Below are 24923 nucleotides of genomic sequence, written 5' to 3'. Positions count from 1 at the left end.
TCCATCAGCTCCACCAAAACAAACCAGAAAATGCTTTGAAAATCAGGAAGGTAAAGAATTCAGTATGCAGAGATATGCCAGATTTTGTACAAGCACATCCCTAATAAGAGGGGTGGCACTGGTCTTCCTTGAAAAACAGCTCAGACCCCTCAACTTTCTCTACAAGCTCCAGCACTTCATTCTGCGACCATACACACAAGATCTGTAGGCCACAAAGACAGAGGCCTTTCCTGAGACACTTTACAGAGAAGTCTGTAGAGATACCAATGGCAAATTTGCCAATACAGAAGATCCACTGCAACATCTCCTGAAGATAGATCCAAAAGCAGAAGCTCTGGAAGCACCTTCCTGAACTGGTGCATCAATTTTTGAGGGGACTGGGAGGTTACTGATTCCCTAGAGTTAGAAAGGAAGCTCTGTGCTCTGCCCTTAATAACCTCAAACAGCATGGGGACAGAGCAGATATTCATCACTTATATTGATAAACACAGAATTTATTAATAGAAAAAAACAGCTGGCACTGTCAATTACTTATACACACATATACAAAGAACAAAAAACAGATTTCCACCTCCTATCAGCACTGTAAATGGTAAAATAACTTCCCAAATGTGGTAGTGGCTTATAATAGTTTTAAAATATTGTTTTATATCATTCCCTAATTTATCTCTGCAAGGCAGCAAAGCAGGCTCAGAGCAATGTAAATGCTGTGATTAACTAGCTTCTTGGTTATCTTTGCATTAACATCAGATTTATGACAGTTTCCCATTGCCATGGCACATACAAAACTTAAGGAAAAAAATGAGTTTCTCATGGATTATTAAGGGCAACATTTAATAATAGATGGATTATGTATCTGATGACAAGAGCAAGCTCTTTCCCACTTCTCCCTGTCTCAAAACTTGCAGCAATTGAGTGACAGCAGCTCAAATCTGAAGTTTTGTTTGAGAAGTTACCACACTCTTGGCTGTGCTCCAGGTGCCTCTTTATCTACTTGGCAAGGTAGGTGAGCTGGAAGATGCAACAGAGATGCATATGGGACATGGTGAACAGCTGTCCTGCCTCAGCAAGCTTTCTGCATCCCAAGTCCTTATCCTCTCCCATGCCATACTAAGGAATTAATATGTCCAATGAAAGTTACAGAGATATAACAGAAATGGGTTCATTTGTTGCCACTGTTATCAGACCATTTGGTTGCTTGTGGTATCTGACAGCTGAATTTGATGATTGAGGTCTCCTTATGTCTCAGTCTCACATAAGAGAATGGCAATTAGGTATGGCAGAAGTCCAAGGACAAAGCTTTCTCGAACATGAATGATGAGGTCCATCTTGCCTGGTTAAACCCTTGATTTCAAAACACGTAAATGTAACAAGTTCCACAATACAGAGGTTCCTGAGGAGCTAATTACAAGCTCTGTTTGTTCACTGTAGGTATTTTTCAATTAAAGTTGCACCAAGTTTTCCCTATGTTAACTTGAATGCCCCAGAAGCCCAAATTCTGTGGAGGCTTAATTATAGTTTCACACTGCAAAGACTCTTTGGTGCATCTTCTTGTAAGTCACATGTAACATATGTTATCTGCAAACTTAAGGCCCTGCAGCAGCAACAACAACAACAAAGAGCCTTAACAGCCATTCAAGGAGCCTCCAGGAAAATAATACAAAATATTTTCAGCCAGCTTTCATGCCATACAAATTATGTAATTTATTTACAAGCCACCCCACATTCCTCTGCTCCTGCTGCAATTGGGTTGTAGATGCAAAGGCATCAGCCCAGCAACATGCTCCATGCAAGGCCTCCGTTTTCCCACCATGAGGTTGAGCATCATTTGGTTATACATCTGCCACGTTGCAAGCCAAGTGAATTGCAAACATTTTTCGCCTTCGGATAAAGCAAAATAAGCCTGCAGTGTGGTAAGACTCTTGATTTTCTTAAAGGAGACCCAGTTTCCACAGCATAGAGAAGGCTCAGTGTTCATTCACAGAAGCATCCATAATGCCCTATGGCTATTAGGATCAGAGATCTCACCGACAGTGACACAGTCAGTCAGTTCTGTGTGACCTTGGCCATCCATCCAACCTCCTTGAAGCTTAGTAAATCAGGACATGAAATGAGCTGAAAGAAGGATCTTTATTTAAAAAAACAAAACAAAACAAACCACTACTTCTAAATTAATCTAAAAAAAAATTATTGAGTAACTTAATCATTTCCACACAGGGACAGAACAACATAGCTGTGAGGAAAAACACCTACAACTAAACACCTTTTTTGAACTGCCCACCTCTTTAGAACAGACTGCAAAGATAATGGGGTGTTAGACTTCCCTTCATCTTGTTATCAAGCTGAAGAAGAGAAAAATCACATGGTTACACAAATAAACAATTGAAAAGTTCCTTCTTAGCACCTTGGCTGGGATTTTGACAAGTTGGAGCACTAATCTCATCCAGTATGACCATACATCCATCCTAATATGATTTTTGACTAATGTTGTTAACATGAATACCTGTCTTAAGTTTTGATATAGCATCCATCATGAAGATATTAAAGCAGCATAGCTCAAGGGGAGTGAGTAATTCTGAAGTGTCAATGTGCAGAAAGAAGTAAGTTTCCTTCCAAGAAAGTTAATTTCAGAAATCCTACAGTGAGGTTAAAGGGATTAGTCCTCCAGCTGCCACTGGCTTTGTAAGAATAATACTGGATGAAGACTGGAGGGGGAGAGGGAAGGGTGAAAGAGAGCTGTGACTTTTCAAAATGCTGGTTAATTGCAAAGAAGCTGCTACTGCTTAAGATGTGGCTTGCTGACAGGGAGAAAAATATCAAAGTGCAAAGGAGATATATCAAAATATCAAAATTCAGCTGAATAGATCTCAAGGGATGACAGAGGATCCATTGCTTAGAAGTCATCTAGACGGATTTCTTGACCTGCTTATATGAATCAGTCTTTTTTTTTTTTTTAGCACATTGGAGTCACATTCCTACAAAGTGAACAGTTTTTTCAAGAGCAATTAGAAATGATTCCATATAGACCAGGTGCTGGGACTTGAAGCTCACAGTTGGTACATATAAAATAACCATGAAAACAAGGATTGGGAGTTACATATCGAGTAGGGGTGGAACACCACTGACTACCTGCTTTTGGAGGTGTGTTACATTATCATATCATTACATTATACATACATGATATGTGTGGAGTAATATTACTCTGAAGGTGGATAAACTTCAGCGGTCCAGAAGTAGTTGTTTTAATTTTATGAATATCTTGCCTTCTTTTATTGCCTGATGTGAGGGTTGATCTCTGCTCCCTTGAATTCCCCACTCTAGGCTAGGGTGGGGCAGCAGTTTCGTGAAAACGTGCTTTGGAGACTGAGGGGAAGAGAAGGTGAGAATTTTTCCCTAGGGAACTGCCTTTGCCAAAGAAGCACACATATAATCGCTGGCTGGGAAATTTCTACCAGCACCAGTGACACTGCCAACAGCTCAATTGCTCCACGCAAAGTTATAGTTCAACCTACTCATGAACAATCAGCCGAAATCAATACCCCGTGATGGCAGCTGACATCCTCTAAGGGACAAGAGCTCATTGATACGGTGGCTCAGTGGCATCTCAAGTGACAGGAACAGATAAACTGGAGGCATAAAGAAAAGATCGTTCATCTACAAGAGCTGCCAGAAAAGACTCTTAGAAAAGTCTCTTAAGGTAGGACTGCATTACATTTGCAACTGGATGTGGGAAGGACATGTGCTATGTGCCCTCAAGCCCACTTACCCCCATGTACAGGATAGAATCTGTGTGAAAGCCATCTTGCACTCAGGAAGAAGCAATACAAAATAAATAAATAAATAAATACATACATACATACATACATACATAATTTTAATAGGCAGAAAAGAGTAATTTGTAGCACAATTGTTCATCAGGAAGAATTGTGTTATACCTAACAGCCTCACTCAGATCCTGAGGAAAGCTAATCCCTCATTGTACTTCAAGTCCTCTAGAGCCCCTGTCTGGGGAATTCTGCATATTCTCTATTCACATGGCCCTTCTACATCTAAATTTCTCTAGCAGGGAATGGCTGGAAAATACAGTATGTTACCATCACCTTAGGCTCCCTGAAGTCAGAGTCCAAGTGACAATTCAGACATACAGTAGAGCATTCACATACACACTCTAAGATCCAGAGAGAACTGCCTGGTGCAATTAATAAAAGATGATGGAACAAGCATAGGCCATTTGGTTCATCAAAGTTCACTCAGCTTTTCTATTTAACGCTCTATTTCCTCTGAGGAGGCAGCTTATAATTTACTGAATAACACCAGTGTCTTTCTACCTCACTGGCTATTGCTTGGAAAACCAACTGCAAATATGTTTTATTCTAGATATCTAGTTTGTGGTGAAGACACCCAGTACATACCACCTGTTCTTCCATTCTCTATATGTCCCTGTCGGGGACTAGCCTCAATTCAGTCAATATAGATCCTTACTTTCACTACCCTTGCCACCCTCTAGCCTAACACTGTTGGCATCACCACTGGTTTACATCCCAACACAGAAACCATTTGGCACTGGACTAAACAAGACAAATGCATTCCTTGCTCAGCCCCCACATCACTACTGAAAGTCGGTATGCGGTGTCCCACTCACTATGAAGAAGAATCCTGAGGTTGCACCTGAACTTAAACACTGAGATATGTAAATAAAAAGAAGAAAGTAAGTCTTCACAGTTTTCTATTTATTTTCCTACTCTACCTTCCTCTGTCAAATTCCAGGTGGCTTCTTGGCCTGCAACTGCATGTTAGGGTGTGCATATAGCATCCCTAGGCCTCCGGCAGTGTACCAGGGAAATCTGCCCACTTAAGACCTGTTCTTTTTCCTCACCCTGGTCCCTTCAGGCAGCTGTTAACAAACAGCTCTTTGTTTGATCAATCGCTACACTGGATATTACCACAACTTTGAAAACAGCCACTTCAGACTGTGTAAGCAGATTTCTCTCAAGGCCTCCAGAATCCTTCCCCCTTGCTCTGATGGAAAAGAAAAAAAAAAAGAAAAAAAACAAAACTTACGTGACTGTCCATCGAAGAAGGACTAAATTCAGTTTCCTTACAACTTCAGCTGCATGAGGAAATGTGATGAAATCAGAGCAGACTCCGCATCCTGCTCAGGATCAGCTCCCCAGCCATAACCCACATAACAAAAACAGTTCTCCCAAACTAAGGAGCTGCCTACTGTGATCAGGTATTTTAGCAGTCCCGCAGGTTTTGACTTATTGTCTGGAAACTGATGTCTCAAACATTCAGTCCTTTCAGTAAACCAGGCAACTGCTGTTCCAAAGACTGCCTGTGAGCTGTCCTTATTAGCTTCATTTATTTCATGTTTTTACCCACAATTTTCTTTATGTTCTGACATTAAATTCCATTTGCTGTGCATTGACCCAGTTTCTCAGTACATCTGACGTCCCTTTGATTTCTTTTTGCTGCCTGCTCTGCACTTACAGGTAAGAGCAAACATAAGAAGTCTGCAGCTAGGTTCTTTGTATGGGTCATTTAGACAGATTAGGAACACTGAAGGAAGCACTAACTCCTCTTCAGGCTTCAATCAAAACTCCTTCCAAGTTTGACACAAGGACTCTGTTTTTAAGCAATCCTTTGCTATCCAATATGCCGACAGCCTGATCCCTTCAGGTTGAATAGGAACCTGGCAAGTGGCACTTCAGTGGGTGTCTGCAGGGCCCAAACACAATGTCATGCCAAGTCCCATCATTACCCAGCCTCCAACTTTATGGATCTGTATATGTGCTTGTGATGACAAAGGCAATAAAAGGCAGAATAAAGCTAACAGAAAGGAGAGGACTTGTCAACCTTAACTGCGCCTTCCCTGCCTGTAACAATTGAACGGTTTCCAGTGAAAATATTTAGCTCCATTCATTGTGTGCAGGTTGCAGTGCCTTCCCGTCTCCACACATTTGCTGAAATCACTCAGCAAAGATTCATCTGTGTATCTGAGGATTCAGTACCACGTGACTAGCACTTCTTCCTTCCCCTGCCACTGCCTGGGGAGAATTGGGAGATACCAAGGTGGTGGCACAGGACTGTGCAGTCCTTCCTGAATCATCCCCATGGTGGGGGAAGATATGAGGTAAGGCTACGGCTGGTCCAAAATGGCCGGGGAGCGGGAGGAGATGTGTGCAGGTGACAAACTGTGACGGGCCTGGTGACATCCCACGAGTCCTGGGCTGCAGGTCACAAATATCCCCCGCCACCTGGCCCTGATTCCTTCACACCCAGGGTGGCCCTGGCACAGGGAGCAGCATGCACACAGGGGAAACCCAGGGGACCAGGCCTCCTCTCCTTCCCTGCTTCCTTCTCTATGCTCACAAGAATGCTTTAAATTCCCCCTGCATCTCCATGCCTTCCCCAAATCCCACATTTTTCTAGAAACAGGCTGTCCCTCCCTTCAGCTCTTTTGATCCGCTTTGCGGATCAGTGCCCAAAAGGGGATGCCGCAGCCTTGATAGCACAAAAGGCAGCTCTGCCTTTCACAAAGCTCTTCGTCATCCTCTCCAGGGCTTCCCTCTCAGTTCTTCTCAGCTCTCTCGTCTCATAAAAACCCTGGGGCTTTTTTCACTCACGGCTCTGCGCTTTCCTCACTTTCAATGCAAGCGTGAGGCAAATTCTGTTCTTTGTCATCACCATCCAGATCTGGAGTCACTGAAGAGATCAACAAAGTTATGCTGGATCTACAGAGGGATAATGAGAGCAAAACCCAGCCCTTTGTCTTTGTGTTTTAGCTTCTTCCTGTCATATTTTTTATTTGTGGCAGTGTTATTGTTAGATTTGCTTTGATGTGTCTGTTCGAAATTCATTAATCTGCAGCACACTCTAGGAAAGCTCTTTATATTTGTTCTCTACTTAGAATATAAAATTACTTCACTTTACAAAGTACATTACAATATTCTAAATTTATGACATTACCATTATCTGAGGGATCTCCAGCTATTCATGCATATTTTCCCCTTTGTTTCAAGCTCTTCAAAGTTAGCACAGCGAATTCTACGTTTCCTTCTCTTGGCATCACTTGCACATTATATTAAATGTTCTTATATTACAGATCCTCACTGCTTTTCCTGGAAACTAGCTAGCTAGCAGAGTAAGATTAGATCTGGATATTATATGCAAGGCTTTTTTAACAGCTTCAGTTTAAGATGCAGATAGTATGTGAACCTTTAGAGAGATGATGTTGTTAAAAGAATTTTTAAAAAATTTCATTAAGCTAAATGATGTTACTTCTAATGAGAATTTCTATCCCTTTCTTTTCTGGTTAGTGCAGCCCAGGCAGATTTACCGAACGTCTCTGCTAGCACCAGCATCTTCACCTCAGAGCATCCTGAGTCAGCATTTCTGACAGCAAGTGCTACAAAGAGCAAAATGCATCATATAAATTAGCAGTTAGCAGCGGGACCACAGAGGTCATTAGCAAACGCTTCCAAATGACCTGCAGCCATACCACCTTCTGTCTGGGTGTGCTTTAGGAAAAATCTTAATTGCTGCTGAAGGGAAGAGGGAAGAGCTTCTTGGTGTTCACGTGGGCAGCTGGAGGGGTGCAACGCCAGCATGATGGCTACAAGAGTGCCTGCCTATGTCCAGTTATCCTTGGGACAGCAAGAGAGGCAGGACTGGTCCAGGGAGCTGCTCTGAGAGCCAGGCACTTTTCATACCTGCATCCTGCTGAAGCACCTGTTCCCCGTGGGAAACACGCTGAACAACTCACGCTTCCGCTGGTCCTTTCCTAATTCAGTAATGCTATATGCTGAATATAAATTATACCAACCATTGTAGAAGGTCAGCTATAAAAGTGTGACCTATCACTCTTACTAATTATTGGACTTCTGAGAATTTTCTCACTAATTTCATGTGTGCATGCCTCTGTTTGCCCATGTCAAAGCTGTTATTTGTACCTCGGCTGATAAAAGCAATAAAAACCTGTCTACAAATGTGCTACCCACAAATTTACTCTCTTAGTGTTCCTTAAGTAAAGTACATATGGTTTTTAACATTTTTGTTTTCTTTAGACGGAAATACATTTTTAATATAATTATATACAAATATTATTTGAATTTAAGAAATACCTTTTGAAATATTTAATGTCAGCAGTAAACCCACTAGCAATTATTTGCTTTGCTAGGAAGGGGTTCAGAAATGCCAGGTTATTTCTCACCAAGCCAGGCCAGACAATGAGGGTTCAACTAACCCAAGACTGCATCAAAAAGGTGTAGATAGATGCATGTGGCATAAGGTAAACTTAGTGAGATATTTTGGCAGAAAACATCTCCTTACCCTGCAACATGAGTTTGCAGCTCAGGGATTTCTTGAGTCGGCAATAGCATCTTTCCAGCCCCAGAAATGCTATTGGCAGAGGACTGAGCCCTTCAGATGTTTCTTCACATAACATACCCAGTGAGATGACTTGCATGTGAGTACAGATCTGTGGGTTTTTTAACCCAAACTCAGACAGCACAGTTGTGTGGATCACTATCAAGCACCAGCACAGGATCAGATACCGAAAAAGCCTGGGAGAGACCATTCATCACTGTGAAGGTTTATCATTACATTTTTTCAGCATCGCCTCTGCCCCCCTCCTTGCCCTGAGCAGCCTCTGGGCACCCCCAGAGGAGCAGGTGCCAGATAAGATCAAGACGTACATGGAACAACGCTATGCTGCACCACTATGGGAAAATAAATGGGCTCTCTCCCAGGAGAAACAAGAGGCAGATAAGGACTCCTGTGCTGTGTCTGCTGCCCACTGAGCAGCTGACAGCTCAGCCCTGTGCAGCGATGCCTGGTGCTAGAGGAGATTCTCCCAGGGTTATCTAAAATAAAAATACTTTCTGTTTCCTGAGTGCTGCTTCTCCAAAGTACAGGACTGAAAGCGATGGGTTTCCAAAGGCAGAAGTGGCAGAGGAATAGCTGCAGGCTCCCCTCCTACCCCCTTATCACTGCTATGGGTGGTGAAGATGCTTTGGCCAGAGTTTCTCATTTAGAAAGTTGGGAATGAGCACAGGTTTAATCCCAGAGGCAGCGCACACAGCTCTCACTTGAAGTCCATGCCAGGCCCTGTGGTGGAAGCAGTGCAGGAGACAGGCTGGACAGGAAAGCAGAGGGTTTCCCTCTCTTCTCACCGGTGCTGTATCTTCTCTTTCTGACAGCCTCAACCCAGGACCACAGGCCTGGATAAAAGGGCAGCGTCCTTTCTCTGCACCCACACTCTGTCCCCAAGCCTGGCACATCACCCAGTGCTCTGCTGCAGGCTGCGGCAGCCACCTCTCCACCTGAGGCTGTTCTTTTCTCGTCAAGAAATAAATAAAAAGCTGTGCCAGTTACCCAAGCCTTAGAAGTTGCCTAATTAAATGCATAAATTATGTGACAAGATATAAAAATGTGTCTGCGGCTTTGAAGGACTATGACAATTTCAGGCAGATGGCAAGATAGGAATTAGCACTTCTTTCAGCACCCAGCCAGAACAGATGCAATACATAATGAGGGTCAGACAGCAGTGCACAACATAATTCCCTTTGCTCTCCCAGGAAACACACAAACGTTAAGTTACTGTGTCACTACAGATTTTGTTGCTGGAAACATAAGGAGTGTCAATTGTCAAGGTAAACTAGCGATGCTGCAGAAGCAGCAGCTGAAGGTATAGAAGAGGAGCTGTGAAAGAAGCAGCACTGGTGACACAATACTTCTTAAAGCAGCTCCTTTAAGCTCTTCTCCTTTACACATATTGCTGCCTGTGAGGGATTCTCAAAGCCGATAGCTCTGAAAAACTTGTTTGTTTCTAACTGCTGATGGGAAATACGTAAACCCAATTAAAATTTGTTACAAAGGCAGCAATTCATGAGGCACCTATCTACACAAGAGCACTACATCTACGTGTCTGGGCGTCTCATTCATCCATTTATGTGTTGGTTACAGTGTTTTAACTCACGAAATAGTAAAACATCAGAGCAGAGCAATGGGAAGTTAGTCTGAGCTTCACTGTTCTAGCAGTTTTATTCAGGAAGAAAAAAGCGTAGACAAAATCCATCAGCAAGTATAAAAACAGATCTTCTTTTGGTATTAACAGAACTTGGGAAAAATGTATAATTTGCTGCAGAGGGCCCTGCAGTATTTTCATTTTCTGAATTAATTAGGGTACATTCGTTGTACAATAGGTGGCTACCAGTGTGGAAGTGTTTCTGTTTCCATGCGCTCATTTAGTGGTTAGTTCACAATTTGAGAAACAAAGCCGACCAGGTGTGAAGAGGAATCCCCGCTCAGGTGGCTGCGTTTCCTTTTTGTTCCGCTTTTTCCTTTCTTCTTTGTTCTGCTTTTTCACTGCCAGTATTTGAAACCTGAATTTGCATGAGTAAAAGTCTTGCTTGGGAAAGCAAACTCGCACTTTGGGGTTCTGTTACAATGCCAAATAACTCAAGCAGCTTAAATGGATTTGCAAGGCGGGTGCTCAAATGAAGATTAAAATGTGAATCTACTTCCCAGAAAATTATCTAATTTATAGACAAGGAATCTTCAGACCTCAAGGTAGCCAAAGTGACTTGGATTTTAAAGGAAATTACTTACAGAAAGCCCTGGCTACCAGTCTGCCAGAGACTGACTGCATGACTCTTAAAACCCCAGAACAAAAGATCAAAGACTGCCTCAGTGAAGCACAATATTCCACCCCTGGGTAAATAACTCCCACTAGGCAAATAGCATTTTCCCAAATACCGTATCGGGATTCAGATCTCCTGACAGGTGCAAACACAGGCTGGGAACATGTGAGAAAATGTGTCCCGTGACTTGAGAGAAGGAACTGGCAACCTGGGTACAGCCAGGGCCTTTGAACCTCACGAAAGCATAGGCACAGTCTCATCACAAGGTTGAAGCATTGACAGTTCACCTTCCAGATGTCTGGCCATCACCAGGCCCCCAAGGAGTGGGAGATCAGCAGCTGGCCACCCAACGAGGCCTAGAAGCTGCTGCTCTGCCTTATCAGCAAGGTTCCCCCCTACCCCTTCCACGCCTCTGTGGCAAAGAGCCGAGGCTATGTCCCCAGATGGAGGGGACAGATGTGGGTAAAGAGGGCACAGTTGCTGGAGGGGACAACTTCATCTCCTGAGGCAGCAAGTACCCAAAGGTCTCATTATCTACTAAAGCATTGGCCTGCATCACCCCATAAGCATAAAGCCCTCTAGGACAAGTTCCCACCAACATGCCCTCTGTGTGGTCATCTTTGCTATATAAGATGTGAGTAAAGTTATAAACAGCCCAGCAAGGCATGAGGGAGGCTACAGCATCTGGCCACTCGTCTCCTTCCATCTTTATCAAATGTCAAACGTAATTATGAGGACATGTAACAAACAGACAGGAGTAATAAAAGAGGAGGGTAAATCTCTTGAAGCCTGAACATGAAACAACAGCACATTCAGCCATCAGAGGCCCAGGCAGCCCAGTAATGAAGAGCCACATCCAGTGGGCTTTGAATCTATCCCCTGGGATGTGTGGCATTAGCTTAGCACAGAGCAGTAGTGCTCAACATGGAAAATAATTATCTTCCCAGTGATCACCACTGAATCACCATGGAGGAGAACTGAAGAATCTTGACCAGAGAACATTAACTGGAGAGCTAAAACATAAACCCTGCAGTGTTGACACAGTCTTCTTGCAACCCCTGAAAAGAATATTTTGCATTCCAGCTGATTCAAGGCACGTCCTGGGTAATGGATAAGAGCACTCAGCATGCCACAGAGAAGCCTGATGTTAAAACAGCAAGCTCCAATACTCACTGGAGAATGAGCATATGGCTGCAGAGGAACAAGCACAACAGGGCCTTTCTGCACAGCTCTGTATGCACTTTCTGTCCACGAGTGCCCACAGCAGTGGTAGAAGGGGAGAGGAAAAGAAAAAAAACAGGAAGAAGACGACATTAATGAAACAAATGGCAGTCAGCCCTGCAGAGTCAGGATTCTGTGCAATGCTCCTATCTTACCACAAAAACATGAGATGTGGTCAAGAGAAAAGCTATTTGGCTGACTGCACCTGCTAGCTTTCAACATAGTCTGCATCGTTAGAAAGGAAAGAAAGAGCAGGAAAGCTCTTTCAAAGCAGCATGGCCCATAATCAGGCATACAGCAATGGGTTAAATAATAATGTACGACAGTGCAGTAGTAGCACATTTTATGATTATTCCTGGTTTTCTGCTGCCAAACACAGTGCTTTCCCTAGGGAAATTATTTCATCACCTCTGTGACGGCAGGATGAAGGAAGACTGACCCCTTCCTAGGAAGCCAGATTTATTCATGTTAGGTGGCTGCGTTCACAAAATAAAAGCCATCATTTGTCAGCATTCCTATATGTCACACTTTTATTCCTTCTTATTACATAAATATTTTTTCTCTGTCGCTACCCTAGTAAATCATCCCATATTTTACCTTGAATTTTTCTGGAGGTCTTTATCCAAATCTAGCTCTCTAATTTTCAGGGAGGAAGGAGAGCGGCATCACATCTCCTAACATGGATGTCTCCATTTCTTCTTGTTGGCTATCAAGGGAGTCTACAACAGTCAGCTTAAGCAAGACATATCATTTTATATGTGTGATACCATCCCCCCAGCAAAGGGATACTGTGAAGAATCAGTATAGAGTACAGAGAGCACTGCATACTTGCACCTGAGCCTTATCTTAACTGGGCTCACAAAGGCTTTTATTACCACCTCTCTTCCACCAGGAAGTCTTGCCTATAAATATTAGTCACACAGCATGGAAGAATCAATTTTTATGATGATGACAAAGTAAAGCACAAAATTGAGCATTTATATGCAGGTTGCCGTTGGGCTGATTGATGATTCACAAATTAGTCCTGACCCTCCCAGATCTAACTTTGAATATTTCACTTCAAATGTTTGTACTGTTTCAAGTACCCTTTAACATAGCTGGAATTTGATTTGCCTGCCAATAGGAAATTATTTAATGTAGCCTCTAAGTACATAAATATAGATGTTTTCCAGTACAGCTCCTTTCAGTTCTGTATTCAGGGGAGAAAGATTGGTTTTATTCAGTTTCATGTTGTAGAGCCAGATTTCTTTGCTTCTGTTCAAACTGAGGAGTTTTTTATTTTGCAAATAGCTCTGTTAAAATCAAACAAAGGCTGTTTGTCTCCACTCTGGCTTAACCAGAAGCACACTGCATAATTTGAATCATTTTGGTTTCACATACAGCTGTTCCTTCTGACAGCACAATCTGATTCTTCCCATAGTATTCAACCACTTACCTTAGACTTGTTTGTGCTATACTGAAGTTCAAGATATATCACCTTAAGTGTTATGCTCTTGGCTGGAAACAAGACCTGTCACCCTCTCTTAGTTTTAGGATGCTCTGAGTGGATATTTGGCAGGTGTGAAGCCCCACTGAAAACAGTGGCAGCTTCTCTGAGTTTCACAGTTTGGCAAGAAATAGATACTTATATGGGATGCTTGTCTTTTAGTGAGATGCAATCTCTCTTTTTTCTCTTTTCTACACAAAGCTGGGCAAGTGTGAAGAGATTTTTAAAGCTCTCTTAAGAAGGAAGGATTATGAAAGAATATCTCATTTGGATTTTTCCCTAAAAGGATACAGACATTTCAGATATTCCCAAAGGCTTCTCGCTGCTTGTTCTGGTTAGGTATGATAATTTTCAACCTTTGGTTCATGAGTTCACTCTCTAATCAGGGCCACAACACATCTCAAGCTGTTCACTTTGAATTAAAAGCTTTTCCAAGCTGAAAACTCAATTTACCCCTGCAAGTGACATTACGATAAGCAGTCCCTCAAGGGGTCCAGTCTTTATCTGATACTCCGTTCTTTGCAGGCTCTGGCAGAAATCAAGTAGAGTTTCATGTACCCACATTTGAGACATGTGTTCCCTGTTGAACTGGACCTTTCATTTGCACTTCAAATGAAGCCTTCAGTAGCTCAGTCAAGGACCATTCCTTTGCTGAATATCACCCCTATTACAAGAGCCTATGATAATGGCATGCCTATATATCATAAAGGCAAAAGATTACTGCACCGTAGGAGGTGGCTATCAATCCATTGCCTATCATCCTGTGTAATGAGTTCCCTATAACAAAGTGATACTTTTTATATCTTTTTTTGACAAACGAGTTTTCCCCTAGGAAAGCTTAATTAGATGTCCTTCGTAGCCTTCCACCACAATGCTGAGATCAATTATTCATGTTAGTGGCACCTAAGGAATTTGAGGTAAGGTGCTGTGCAAACCCAGAACATGCATGCATGCACACTATACTCATGCAGATGTGTACTTTATTAGTCTCCTGCTATGTCCTTCCTCTCCAGCTATTGAACCTGATCCTGTCCTTTTTTCACCTCCATGCTAAGAAATGTGTGCCACTGGTCTGAACAAGGTTTCATGTAGCTTTTTGCTGGAATAAAATGTACGCACTTCCATACGACAGCAAGATTCCTACTTACAGGAAGCAGTCAATAATATTAATAATGATATTTGAATCCCAATCATTTAAATTGAAGTCATTAAACCAAATTAAGCATATATCTAGGCAGTGCCCTTTAATGATCTTACTTCCACTTAAAGTAGTTGTGAAGGCTATCTATCACCAAAACACCACAGGAACCAAGAGTCCAGAGAACCTTACAGTTAGAATGACCATTAAGAAAAAAAATCCTCTGTGGAGCGGGGTCTAATGAATCCATGCAGTGCTGCTCCAACTTACCACCTAAATGTATTATGAGAAAAAATGTAGAAAATGTAAAAGAACAACAATATTCCAGGCACTAGTGAATAATCTCCCTGCACTGAACTGACACTGATATCTGTCTCATGACATGAGGCAAAATAGTTCAAATTATCTTTAGAAAGAGTATTTCCGTTCTTTAAATAGCCTGCCCATTTTAGAATTCTTTTCTGCAGAATCTTATTAGATGGTCTGGAAGAACGTTAGCTTCATCCCTACAAAAGTTATAGATGGTTCCATAAGGAGGAAAGGTCAAATGCTGTGTGGAAACTGAGCTTGGCTCCACATTAATATAGTGAGTATTCATGACAGTGGCAGGGGTCAATGTCCTTTTTAAGAGAAGAACTCATTGCTCTAGGACTGCATAATTTGCATTCAGTTGGCCATAGGAAATCTCTCTAGGTGATTTGTCACCTGGTGCTTAGGATGTGTGCTATAGATCATGACAGCTCTCAGTGGAAGAATTTCTGAGAGTAATGGAAGGAACACAATCAGTTTCCTAGATAATCAGGAGGAAATACAAGGAGTTAGGGATGGAACCACATTAAAGGAAATAGAAAAGAAGAAAATGTTATTCAAAATGGGGAAGGACTTTGCTAGATCAGTGTCAGATTATTATATATGCCAGATTAATGTTTATGACAACTGTGATGGGGACTGGTAACAATCATATCATAAAGAATTTCAGTGGCTCTTCAGGTTTTACAGATACTGTGATTCACTTATCAAAATATCAAAATATGTTCTTGCTAGGGGAGAAGATCGTGCATCCAGAGCACTTTTCTGAAACTGGGAATGAACATATAGACTCGATTTCTTCCATACAGTATTCCAGTATGGTTAGTTAACACATTGCCTTTTCAGGCTATGAGAGATATCAAGTCTCCCCAAAACTAAACCATCACTCAGCATCTTCTATGGCCTGTCAAAGCTCCTTACAAGGGATGTGAATATCATGACCCCTAGTTATGGAAAAGGAAGCTGAGATATATAGCTGTGAAACATTCTGAGCAGGAACACTCAGGAACTAGTTATAACAGTAAGCAATCATAATTTCCAGGCAATCCTTTCTGCAGTGCTTGGACTTATATCTCAATCACTTGGCAATAGAGGGGAGAGGGAGGGGAAGGGAAGGGGAAGGGGAAGGGGAAGGGGAAGGGGAGGGGGAAGGGGAAGGGGAAGGGGAAGGGGAAGGGGAAGGGGAAGGGGAAGGGAAATTCACAGTAGGTCTCAATTCAGCTGTGTTCCTGCCCCTCTCTGAGGTCACATTTAATTCAGTGAGAACATCCAAGAGATTCCCTAAGTGCTATTATTAGCTAAAGGAGTTAACATACGGTAATGGAAAGCAGTTGCTCTTCCTCTGTGCAAGGCTGTTTTCACACTGCCTACAACAAACTTCAGATCTCCCTCATCCCAGTTTATCCACCTAGAATCTAGGAGGCTGTTTAATTAATTACAGCTTGAGTAAGTTGCTTAAACATAAGCATCTGGTGCCATTTGAGTTTCTTAAGGGTATCTAAAATGTCTGTATAGGCCTGGCACATATAGCATAAGACCTATGGGGAACCCATGCAACTCTGGTGTGGCAGCTGGAGGCCAGTTAAGATTCCTTCGGGCATATCTAATAACATTAAACATCTGTGCTAAGGCAACTGAATTGAGATTTTAGGTTGGAGACAGGCAGAGTAACCTGCAAAAATCAATTTGGAACATTTTAGGCCAGAATTTCCCACTGCAGGTGGTCTGTTTCTCATCACTGATCACAGAGGGCACCTATGGCAACCATGAGCACTTGGGTTTCATAGGTGCATGAAGCTGGGAGGGATGAAGCTGGGCCATAGCCCCATTTCTCTTGATTCCTTGAGCACCTCTCAGTTCCTCTTCCAATTGCATGGAAAATGCTGCCACCGGGATTTGGAAGCACTTAATATCTACTTTGTAGAAGTATAAATAATTATGCAAGAGAGGGTGTAAATCAGGTCTGTTTTCTCCCTGCCTCACAGAGATATGAGAAAGACACAGTGAAGAGTAAAATAGTTAAGTTGAATTAAATTTACCATGTCTGCAAAATTTTCTATTAAAAGGTTACCTTTGATATAATGCTTCAGCCTGCAGACTCTTTCTTCCCAGCCATTAAATTCTGTTGTAATAAACTTTTACAATATGCATCATTATAGGAAACTTAAATAGGCTTAGCTCGAGTGAGACTCCCAGAGCCAGTAGAACAGAGAGAAGATATGCAAGGCCTAGCTGCTTGAATATTTAAGAAAAGGTGTTTCTTTTTTAAATAATGCATATGAGAAGAGGGATTTGAAATTCTAAATTTTCAAGGTCAGAGTGGAACAGGATCTGCCTGGAGAGCCATGAATTCCTGATCTCAGCTCCTGCTTCTGTCTCTGCTGTATGGCCTTGGGCAAATCACAGCAGACTAGACAACCACCATCCCCTTAATTCCCATAGAGATTAAGCTCTTGGGGCAAATGGGCTGTAAATTCTCGCTCTCCCTCTCCAAGAAGAGTCATGAAAATTGCTCTTTTTCTTTATCATGGTATTGTTTTCATCTCTGTGAGGAAAGGTTTAGAAAATATAAAACAACTTGGTATTACAGCAAAATGGTTGCTGGAGGTTTCAAAGCAAAATGGAGAGCTGCTCATCTGCTTATAATGAGCACTGCAGTGCAGAATGGGCAGCTGCAGAGAGCCCAAGGAGACGGGAAGGACCAGTCTCCTTGTTTCTCCAAGGGGTTACGAAGACTTTTGGCCTCAGGTATATTCTTTTTCCTATTTTGTTGCTAATCCATTTGTTTAAAGTGTAATATAATTGTCCACAGGGATCATACTACACTCCTTTTTAAAGCTTTAAGTATGGTGGCTGTTTGATAGACATTCTGTCACACATGGGTGAAATGAGAATGACTTTCCTACAGAAGAGTTACAGTGCTTCATATATTTATTTATGAAGAAGATGGGATTTATATCCAATTTTGTTGTTCATGTACTCTCAGAACATCAGCCAAGGAGCATACATCAGCTAATGCTGCAGTTCGCAGCATGGTATAAACACAGAGAGTGATAGCTGATCTTCACCACGTATAACGTGCACTTAGACAGTGGATGAAATTTGCCCATGCTCTTAAAATAACAAATCCTTCATTCTGTCTATACAGGGAAAGGAGCAGACGCGGCACCACCTCCACGGTCTTCTCAGAGGCAGAAGGAGTGGAGTGTTAAGAGAGAAAATAAAAACACAAACATACTCCTTCTCCAGTTATCATTCTGCTTTCCCTCTCCCCCGCCCATACGCGGCAATCATGCCTTACATTCATCACATGCTAGATTCTTTAGGATTTTCTCTATTCCTGTTGCTCAGTGGGAGATCTCAGCTATTCAAGAGTCTGTGGGTTGGCTTGGCTGCTTGTGTCTCTGTGTATCTATGGGAGAATTGCTTCTTCCTCTTGCAGAAGTGAGCACACAGATATATCCCTAGAGTGGAGAGAGGCGAGCAGCAGAGCCTGAAACACGGGCCATAATTTGCACTGTAGTGTCATTTGCAATCAACATGAGACTCCAGTGCCCTCCATTTAAGACGCTGGCTTTCTTCCTACTAGACTCAATAATACACTTAATTCTTACAACATCCTGACACGTTATTTTATTTCTGGCAGTGCTTATTCTAAAGTTCAAAGGCCTCACTGGCTTTCTCAATTGGCAATACTATTTCATTTAATTATTTTCAGCTGCAGAAGGCACACCTCTCATTTGTCCTGAGGCATGTTTGCAGACACAAAGGAACTGCAGTCCACAGGGCAATGTCTGTTAATGAGTATAAACAGGGATTCCCCAAACTGGTTCTTCAGAAAAAAAAAAAAAAAGAAAAAAAAAAACACAATAAGTGAACAATCCTGCTGGTCTAGAAACTCAAACTCTGATCACCAGCAGAAGTCACCAACTAAGCAAAGTGGCCCACAAACTCCCACTCATGAGGCAAAAATATGTCAGCTTTGGTATGGGTGATATTTAGTGCGTTTGGCTCTGATTAAGGGAGGTGAAAGCAAGAAGAAATGTTCATTAAAGACATCTCTCTGGCTTTGCAATTTCACTTTAAATTCAAGACTGCCTGTCAGTAGACAGGGAAGGAGATGCAATGAAAGATGGAGTATGCTCTGTTCTTAAATGCACGTGAAGGCTGCCCCTGAAGTCAACAGAGGTCAGGATACGGCTTTAGAAATCCTAGCAGTTCCTAAACTGACAAGTCATTCATTGTGAAAGGAAAACTCCATTTTCTCTTCAGGTTTGAAAAAGAAGAGAGGACTGCTGGCCACTGCAGATCTTCTTGCTGCTAATGCTGAGAACCAGGAAACTGGGTTCCATAGTCATCGTTGCCTATATTTATTGAAGAAACCAATTTGCTTTTCTGACATTGATCCACCTGAGAAGTGTGATAACCATTCAAAGAGTACATGTGTTGTAATAAAAGATAATCTAACAAAAACCTTAATTTACTCAGGCAGATAAGAGGGCTCTGACTTAGTATAGTGTCATTTCTTGCAGTGTTCAACACGCTGTAGCTAAAAGAACATTAACAAGAGTGGTGGTATAAAAACCAAAACTGGAGATGGAATGCCCACCAATGTAATGTAAACTGAGGACCACCAGTAATGACAGGTAAAGGTCTTCCCAAGTCATTTTATGCCACTGCGACCTTGGCAACTTTTCCCAGGACTTCTACTTCAAAACTGAGTGTTTTGGAGCTCCAATCACTTGGAGCTGCTGTCCTGAGCAAGTAAAAGGAAAGCCCTTGATTTAAATGCACAAAACCAGGGCAGTTCCTTGTCCTCAGCCAGGTTTGCAAACCAGTTCAGTGTTTACCTTTGGCAAGAGAGGAAGGGAAGAGTGTTTGCAAGCCTCTGTTTGAGCGTATTTGCCTTCCTTGCTGTTGGGAGGCACAGACTTTGTTCTGACTGTGGGCAGTGCACTATAGGTTTGAAGAAGCCTTTCTTCTTGGCCAAATGTGTTGTTTGGAAACTGGCAGTGGCTGCTGCTGCTGCTGCTATAATTGCTGAGTTTATTGCTGCCCGAAGCAAATGAATGAGTAGGAGGAAAAGTAGGAGGAACAGAAAGTGCCATTAATCTACTCTTCGCTGAGTTTGTGGGGAAAAAAAAAAAAAAAAGAAGCATAATTTCTGCAGGCACTGAGTGTGGTGATGAGCACAATGAAAGCAGTCGGATATTACATATTAGTGTATCTGGACTGAACAGGGCAATAGAGAGGTTCATGAAAAACAGGAATAGAAATAATTTCTGGGAGGTTTTTAATAAGCCATTGATAGCCTTCCTGTTGCATTATTTCTCTTAACTATTGTGTTATCATAGAGACCACCAAAGGATATCAAAAAGATGATGTCTGCAGGAATAAACTTCCTTTTCTGTCACAACTAACCAATGTAGCTAGGGAAACGAGCAAGATTTGAGTACCCAGATCTTCTTCATGTCATTTCCAGAGAAAAGCAAAATGTTTAGCCCAGCATTAGAAGCACTATGTGATATAACATTGATTCATTTGAGAATGAAAACCTGTGATCAGTGTGTAAGGAAGCCCGCCAGTCCACAGCAAAGTCATCAAGGAATGGAAATTACAAAAGACAAGGCAGGAGAGCAGGGGGATTCCAGGCATAATTTTTTCCTTCAAGGAAAGCAAATCTTAGGTAGAACTCCCAAATCCATCAGATTTTAGACTCCTATCTCAATGTAACTTGTAATGACATGAGTTATTAAGGAGTTTCTTTCTTGCTTAAGTTGACAGAAAGAGATAAGACGGGTCATTGAAACTGCACAGCCACCTCATGCTCCAGGAGCATATTGGGATTGTGGAACAAGACTCCAGGCAGAGGGGAAGGAGAGTTATTTTTTTATGTTGTTGCTGATTGAACCTTCTGCTGGGACCACCATTTAAAACTGGAAATATATGTAAGGTGCAGTTGACTCAATCATAACATTCAGCAAATCCCCAGAAATATGGGTGCAGAACAACAGTGGCAAGCTTCCAGTTTGCAACAGCAAGCGTGCAAAATCCTCTGGAAATAAATGACTTCAAGGGTTTAAAAGGATAAGAAAGGATAGCCAAGCCAGATTGATCTCAGGGTATATAAATGCAGACCTCAGACACACAGCACTTCAGCTGGTTTCCAGTTATATCAAAGGAACACATCTTCTCAGGAAAGCTATTGACTGTTGCAACAACTATGACTGCCTCCCACCACAGTGTTGAGTGCACATCAGAACGTGAGTGGCCATCCTGGGTCCATGTAGCCCATATCCTGCCGTCAGCAGTGGCCATAAGAATATCCCCAGTGAAAAATAAGAAATAGGCAGGTATTTTCAGTTATTTCCCCTGCAGACTATCTCAGCCTCTGACTGTTTTCAGATGAGAGGATTTTCTAAGCCTGATGTGCTTTGCCTGGTTAATAATCCTTTGTAAATCACTCTTCCAAGCACTTGCTCAGTTTTTCCTTGAATTTTTGCATTTGTAACATTGTTTGGCAGGGTGTCCTGTGGGTCCATTGCCTGTTACACAGAGACTTGCTTTCTTCAGAACCTGGCTCCCAAATAACTCAGTCCGATGGATATTGATCCTTGCTTGAGATGAGACAGGGATTGCTTTGCACTATTCAGGATTTTGTATTTCTCCAGGATGAAGAGTCCTAGTCCAGCAGCCAGTTCCTCTCCTACTCTTTGACAGCAAGGCAGAGTCAATTATTTTACCCCAGCATCTGCCAGATAGGTACATAAAGAGGAAAGAGGCCTCAACATCAGGCTGCTGTAAGGGAGACATGATTGAACCCAGCTCCATCTCTAAGGCTCTTCTAGGTGTCACACACAGCAGACACAACCCAGCTTTTGGTGGACTCTGGTCTCAGGATAGAGCACTGTGCATCTCCAGCTCATGGTGGAGGAGGCAAAGGCTGTATCCCTTCAGTATGACCCAGTTAGGCTCTTTTCCATCATGAAGCTGAAGGCCTTTCAGCAACTGGGCACTTGGCAACACTCTGAGAGGGCTCCAGAATCATAGAATCATAGAATCTTTAATGTTGGAAAAGACCTCTAAGATCATCTAGTCCAACATCCACCTACCACCAACACTGCCCACTAAACAACTACATCTACCTTTGCCTTAAACACCTCCAGGGACAGTGATTCCACCCCCACCCTAGGCAGCCTGTTCCAATGCCTTTCCATTCTTTGTGAGAAGAAATTCTTCCTAATATTTAACGTTAAACTCCTCTGGAGCAACTTGAGACCACTGCTTCAGAAGCTGCTGAGATACTGAAGAGCTGGATGGCCCCTTGTCCCAAAGATTGCACAGTCTAATTAGGACAACAGTGACGGTTATAGATTACAACTAAGTGAACAGTGATGACTATATTTTGCCTTACAAGATTTGTATGTGTGGCATGTTATGTAGATATGGCTTCTGTATTTCACATTACAGACCTATTCTACATACCTTTGCCTTAGCATAATAATCTGTTTCTTTCATTCTGTATATTCTAACTATTCTCATAGAACAAATCAGTTTTTCACATTAAAAAAAAAAAAAAAAAAAAAAAGACCTGTATTTTCTATAATACAAGTTTCTGGAATCATTCTGTCATTTGTGAAATGAATGTACTTTCATTAGGCAAGACAAATTATCGGGAGCCTCAGGAAAAAATTAATTTCATGGGGATGTGAGAGATTGAAGACCTATTGGTGGATAAAATACATGCCTAGCAGATGTCCCTTGCCTAAGGCATGAGATGGCCCAACTATTATCTCATCTGTGGTTCAAAAGTAATTGTACACACTGCACAGAGAGCAACTCACATTCACAGAGCAAGCATCTAGAGATTATGGATATCACTATTGATACAATTCACATCTAAAAACTCTAAGGGCTGGAAAAAGTACTGTAAATTTCAAAAGGTACTGTGAATTCATTAACTGCAAAGAACACACACAGTTGCATTCAAGGAGTAAGGCTGTGACAGTAATTGCTGAATCGAATATTTTTTAAAAGCCCTTTTGTTCTTACTGGCATCAAAGCTATTGTTGAACTGTGCTGTACTGTCAGCAACATGAATATTAGGGGTTTAGATCTGTGCATGTGAAAGATCAAAAGCAGTGATGAAGGATTCTGTAATTATTAGTAATTGCTTCCCAAGTGACCATTTTTTTTATAAAGACTTTTTATAACAAAGTGTTCACTGAAAACTATGGGTTGAACTCATATTTTCATAGCAAGAACATGAGCCCATGGAAATTATTTCACACATTATCATCATAGCTGGAAACTATCGCTAATAAGAAATACAAATGCTACATCAAATCTGGATATCATTAATATGATTACTACTTGTAATTTTAATGCAGATTGTAATGTTACTTTTTCAATTAGAAGAATTTACAGACTCAAAAAAAGAAGTCAGTTAAACAAGCTTCAGGTTCAGCAAAGTCTTCGTTTCTCTAACTCTGTGTTCAGAATTGCTTCATTCAAATAAAATACAAATGATGCACCAGCTGTGAACAACTCCTGTCTTGTAAAACATGCTTTCTAGTCTCAAGTCTCAATCTTACATGGACTTATAACTGCATGGCACCAAGAGAATGACATCAAAGCCAAAAACAAGTCCAAAAGTAGAGTCATACACTCCTCTTATACACCAGCATCCATTCCCCATTGCCAAATGAGATCAGATGTGTAATTTCAGAGCCTCGTTCTTTACATTTGATTCTCAGGTTTGCTCTGGAGTTACTGTTACTTATTACAGGACTGAATTTAGCCTGAATAAATAAAAATGAAAACTGTGGCATTATCAAAAATAACTCATGCATAGCAATAATAATTGACTGCATGTCTTATTAGAAAACTTTCAAAACACTTCTGAAGTCGTGGTGTTCTAATTCTAGCTGTGGCATGAGGTGGTTTTCTCCTATCTTTTGCTGAGGTTGAAGACCACCTGCAAGACCATGACCTACAGAACAGCTGCATCTCAGTCTGGGCAAGCACCAGAATGGAGCAGCTCCATCACAAGTTTGTAACTCCTGTGCATTTTCTAGTGGGGCACTTTTGAGTGCAGGCCTGCAGCTGCACAGCTTTGGGACTTTTTTCTTCCTAGACATCAAAATTCAAATGTTAAGGGTCAGCAGATCATAGAGCACATGAGATGCTGTCAGAAGGAAGGAGCTTGGGATCTGTGGGGAACATGTCTCAGTTTTGCTGGTGTAGCCCCTACTTTCCTCCAGATCTGATTCTAGAAACAACACATATTTAATTTAAGTGCTTGAAATGTCCTATTAAAATCACTTCTATGGGTTAATTATACTCGTATGCTCCTCAGGGCAAGAATCTTACTGCGTCTGTCTGCAAATTGCCTGTTTGGATGCTATACAAATTAATAAAGAATAACAACAATGGTGCCAGCATGAAAAGCCAGCCCTCATGAATGGATCCCGTTCTACTGAAACCAATGGGACTTCTGTTCACAGCTCAGAGCCTCCCATTGTGAGCAAAAAGCAATATTCACTATGTGGTCTATTTGCGACCTCTAAAGAAAAACACATACAAAACCCCTTCAAAATATTCATTAATGTGGGCCAGTTTTTTGTTTCAGTTAAGTAGCTTTGTGCAATATGCTAAAGCACCCTACTGAACTCATCACGTGGCACTGCTATTGCTTATATTAAACCCTGTTATGCTTCACAATACAGCCTCCTTTCCCATGCCAAATGGCTTAATTCCCTGGCATTTCCCAATCTGTTGTGGTTCAGTCTCCCATCTCCCTCATAAGACATATTGATACTATAATATATATATCTGCTCCAGGATAAATACTAATTTATCACACTAGGGAGATGTGAGTTCTGCCCTGACATACACGAAGCTGTAACGGGAGACTTTAAACAGCCTGCCCAATAGCTTCATTATTCTCCAATGACTCCCTCAACATCATTTCTCAAAACAAAGCCAATTTTTCTTCACTTTCATCAGTGTGGATCATGACGAACGCCACTGAACATGGTGTTTCCCCTCTGGTACGGAAGAGACTATTTGCAAAGTAAATGGAGAAACAAGTCATGTCACTTTTATTTGTGTTTCATCTAATTAT

General features: G+C 41.8%; 1 protein-coding gene across 1 annotated transcript in view; it reads right to left on the bottom strand.

Moving 5' to 3' along the window:
* Nucleotides 1-24923, bottom strand: part of LHFPL6 (LHFPL tetraspan subfamily member 6) — a 134484-nt gene that overhangs the window by 80683 nt on the left and 28878 nt on the right. The gene's annotated exons all lie outside the window — the stretch shown is intronic.

This window comes from Phasianus colchicus, chromosome 1, assembly GCF_987193195.1.
Source record: "Phasianus colchicus chromosome 1, bPhaCol1.hap1.1, whole genome shotgun sequence".
Classification (NCBI taxonomy): Eukaryota; Metazoa; Chordata; class Aves; order Galliformes; family Phasianidae; genus Phasianus; species Phasianus colchicus.
The sequence above is the reverse complement of the archived record's forward strand: the minus strand, read 5'-3'. Positions and strand labels throughout refer to the sequence as shown.